Source organism: Brachyhypopomus gauderio, chromosome 16 (assembly GCF_052324685.1).
Source record: "Brachyhypopomus gauderio isolate BG-103 chromosome 16, BGAUD_0.2, whole genome shotgun sequence".
Lineage (NCBI taxonomy): Eukaryota > Metazoa > Chordata > Actinopteri > Gymnotiformes > Hypopomidae > Brachyhypopomus > Brachyhypopomus gauderio.
Window position 1 is genome coordinate 10,418,423 of NC_135226.1, and position 5,000 is coordinate 10,423,422.

Below are 5,000 nucleotides of genomic sequence, written 5' to 3' on the forward strand. Positions count from 1 at the left end.
TTACTCCTACAGCCACAGCTACTTTTCCCTTTTATAGACACATTACTGCAATTATAAAATACAGTCTTGTATGAGGTGACCAGTAGTTGATCAGCAAGGGGTCCTCTCTCACAAAATATCTTCGGTTAAGCGATAAGTTAAATGTGTCCTGAACTACGACAGTTTGTTTGGTGGGTGCAAATCAAACTAAAACAAGGTTTATCCACTCAGAGTGGCAGAGACAGAGTGTCAGTTATTTTTTGAATGTCTCTCCCCTCCCCCACAAACGCACGCACACACATACTGTATCTCTCTCTCCCATACTCACTCCACACAGACACACACACACACACACACACACACATACATACATCTCTCTCATACCCACTCCACACACACATATACACCACACACACACACACATACATACATCTCTCTCATACCCACTCCACACACACATATACACCACACACACACACACACACACACACACACACACACATACATACATCTCTCTCATACCCACTCCACATACACACATATACACCACACAGACACACACATATATCTCTCTCTCATACCCACTCCACACACACACATATACACCACACACACACACACACATACATCTCTCTGTCATACTCACTCCACACACACACAAACATACATACATCTCTCACACACACATCTCTGTCAAACCCACTACACACACACACACACAGGCTTGCATCTCTTTTCAAGCACTATGTATTTACTTCAGGAAATGCACATCTAGTTCATTTTGTTTTATTTTTTACTCTTTTCCAAATTTTTTCGTTAAGATCTGCAGAAATGACAAAGACTGGCAAACCTGATTCGTACTGGGCAGGTGTTATGCATCTGTATGCCCAAGGAAGACACAGGTTCTCCACAGGCCAGAGGCCAGGGGCCAGAAGATGGAGGGCTGTGATGCAACGCATCGAAAACTGCACTTTGACACCAAGGAGCATGGGTCAGACAGTCCGAAAATTTGACATTTTTGGAAAGAGAATTGCATGCACATGTGGATATCATGAGGTAGGTGATGACAATTAATAGTTTCATTATTGTTGTGTTTGTGGTGGTTTCCATAAATATTTTGGCTTTGGCTTTCCTATTAGCTAATTTAAAACAACTACACTGGAAATCTTCTCGTTATTGTTTCAGTGTTTAACAGTTTAATTTCTGAATTAATCAGCTGTGTGGTGTTGTCAGGCATAAAGAAAATGTAAGCACATACCCATTTGTGTTTCAGACTAAAGAGCAGGTTGGGTCAGCAGCAGGTCAGCCAAGCGCATCAACTGCAACAGGCCAGCTGCCAGGATCTGCCACCCAGGCCAGACCAGGAAATGAGAAGACACAGATGGAGTGTCCCTCATCTACTGCTGTATCCATCAGTTCAGCCCCAGATCTGCTTAAGAGTGACTGTTTAACATGTTCTCTATGTAACCAGCAAGTGGCCAGTGAGGAGTACACCCAGCACTTATCAGATTATCATGTGCAAGAACAATGTGATCAGTGTGGTGCTATAATCTGGGGGATAGTTGGACTGACACAACACATTGAGACTGCCCATGTCTCCAAAAGTCCTGCAGACTCTGGTAGTTCAGCTGGGGACCCGTCTGCCACTACTTCTCTAACATCATCACAGACGGCAGTCATCCACAAAGCTACACCTGCCCAGTCACACACATCACAAGCACCACATACATCACAGGCATCCCATACTACTATTCAGACTGCAAAAGTGAATTGGGCAAGTTTCCTCCCAAAGCAGTTCCACAGAGTCATTAAACCAGCAGACAGACAGTGGATAGCTCAGTGTTTATATGATAGCACAGGGCAACTTAAGCAGAACATCACAGAGAACTGGTTCTATCCACCAAGCCCCTGTAAATCAAAAACATCACCTCCAGATCCACACACTTATTTTAGACAGCGCATGTTTCTGTGGGCTCCAATGAGGATGTGGGGCATCCCATTAAATTGCAGTCAATGCAACATGAAGATGTACCACTCAGGGATTTACACTAAAGTCAGGGAAGTGATTGACATTGACACTAAATATTATTTAGTCGGAGGGGACTATCCCCGGTGCAGTAAATGCATGATCCCTGTCTGCCCTTGGAGCATTGACATTTTAAAACAATTAGACCCTTCCCACAGAAACAAATTCCCAGCTGTTCTGACAACACATCTGGCACTTGACAGAAAGTGTGTTACCCTGCTAAAGCCAAGAACTATAGGGAATAGTTCAAGCTATTTGCGCCAAGCGCTGCAGGAAACCCACAGTGAGGAGTGGGCCAGGCGGACAATAGACTACCTGACTGACTGTGAACTACACAAAAAGTCATGTCCTCACACAGTCAGTAGCTGTTTATCAGCAACCTCCGCCTTTTTGCCCCCTGCCCCTGGCCCAGTGGTTTGAGACAGTTCACGCCAATGAAATATTGAGGCAACTTGATGAGCAGAAAGGGGTCATCACAGCAACATATGGCAGAATCCTGAAGCTTGATTCTACTAAGAAGGTAAGCATGAATCTACACAAAACATAAATTGTTGTATATTACATGTAACCATTTTTCATACTTGTGTGATAATGTTAATCTAGATTACAAAGAAACTTGCTGGTGGGATTGAGGACACAGCCACATGGATGACAAATATTGGGAACGAATTCGGCCAAGTTCTCAATTGTGTGCTGACCACTGGTGAAGGAGCCGGTCTCGATGAGCTGTGTCAAGGCATTGTCAAGCGCTACAAGGATGCTGGGGAGGTTCAGCCGGATATCATTTACGTGGACAGGGACTGCTGCAGTGACACCGGTGTGTGACCTTTCACCCTTTGGAATCACAGCTAATATTTGATCATATCTTCGGTTTACCCAGATTTATCAGTATGTTTACCTGTAGAGTTTGATATTTTATTAAACCCCTTGAAAACTCTGCATCCCTTGAAAACTCTGCATTTGCGTCCAGTCTCCAGAACTAAAACGTAACAGTTTCTTATGTATTGTAATAATTTTGATAGAGGATCAGTGCTGTTGGAACACCACATGCTTTTAAAAGTATTTTGTTTATTTGTACAGGAGTGAGCCCAGTTCTGAAATGGTTTAATCCATGGACCTCAACTGTGCGGCTTGATGTGTTTCACTTCATGAGACGATTCACTAAAGGCCTTACAACAGAGCACCATCCGCTGTATGGCACATTCTGCTCAAAACTATCCAGCTGTATTTTTGAGTGGGATAAGGATGACGTTCAACGTCTCAAAGAGGCCAAGAAGGTGGAGCTCAAGAAGAAGCATCAGGGTCATGTTCCCACAGACACACAGATCATGGCTAACATTACATCCAAGGAGCTTGCCAAGCACTGCCGGAGGAGAACTCGTGGAGTTGAGGAGACCCGGGCTCTCATTCAGAAACTCCTTGACTCCATGTGGGATCTCACAGACACCACTGGTTTGCACCTTATTAACCATGAAAGCATGAATCATGTGTGGGAGGTGCAACAAAAACACTTGCCCTGCATCCAAGATCCACCTGGTGTACAGTTGTACACCAACATAGGATCAGGGTTAGAGAAGGGAGACAAAACTCTTGATGTGTTGAGATGTGGCAGAGGTTCCTCTTCTTTAGAGAGCTTTCATCGTCACCAGTGCAGTTTCATCCCAGGCATGTTGAAACACCACATTTCAAACTTTTTATATGAATGATCTGTATTCAATTGTCACAAATATATTGACAAATATAATTTGTTGTCATGAATGCTTTTGTCTTTCCAGGGTGGAGGTGTAATGCTCTACATACACAAATGTACATGCTGGAGGGGGTATCAAGGTGGAACATAGATCGAGCTCAGCAGAGTCTGAATATGACCACTACATCTCAGACCAAGATCTATGATGTACATTTGATGTCAAGTTTAAATGCCCTCAGCAACAGAGTCCTGGGATGTACACTCATGCCAGAGTTCATGCCGCCTGGGAAGCCTACTGGTAAAAAAACTAATTTTCTTTTGATTACTACACTTTCATTACATTCAGGGATTGCACCTGATTTCTCACCCATACTTATTTACCCTTGCTTGCTGTTTGACAGATGAACGAATTGCTGTGGAGTACTTGTTAGCACAGTCTAACAGAGGAGACCTTCTGAGCCCTCAGGCTGAAATTGTAGTAAATCCGGTGGATATCATTACTGAAATTCAAGAGGATGATTATCCTGATTTGACAGTTTCTGAGATGGCAGACATCACAGTTCAGTCACAGGTAATAATGTGCCAAATCAGCTAATTTTCAGGATGACTTGTATGATTTCAAATCTCATTGTACTTCTTTAACTATTTTTGAATATTTCCTTTAGGAATCTACTCTTGAATGTGTCTCGCACAGTCCTGTTGGTTCACCATTTGAGGACAGAGGGCCAATTACATCAACTCCAGTAAAGAGCTAAATTGACCATCAGAAATGCTGTGTGCTTTATCTTCTCTTTAAATCAATGCTATATGTTCAGTATATATTTATTTTCACAGGACAGTCGTTGTGATCCCAGAGGAAATCCTGGATGGGAAGAAGTGGACAATTTGGCAGCATACCTTGTCAACCTCAACCGCTCCATAACAGCATTGTCAAATTCGGAAATAGCTGAAATATTACGGCTATATTCATGTTTAAACCCCACTGACCAGTCACTAACTAAATATTCCCTGAAGTCTAAAAAGAAGACCTTGGCAGGGCCATGGAGAGCTTCTCGCAAGCGCAGTGGCTCTGCACCTGGCCAGCAAGCAGCTGAAAGGTACGTTATGAATCACTGAATAATGTATGTATGTATCTGGCTAAATGTAAGGACCATATATAATGTGAACTGTATAGTGTATACTGCTGAGATTCAATACACATCTTATCATCTATTTGCAGACTGTTCATGATTCATGGCCAGGCTGCCCACAGACCTGATCTGAATAGAATTTCAGAGTGTGTTGCACTCAGGCTCTTTATAGAAT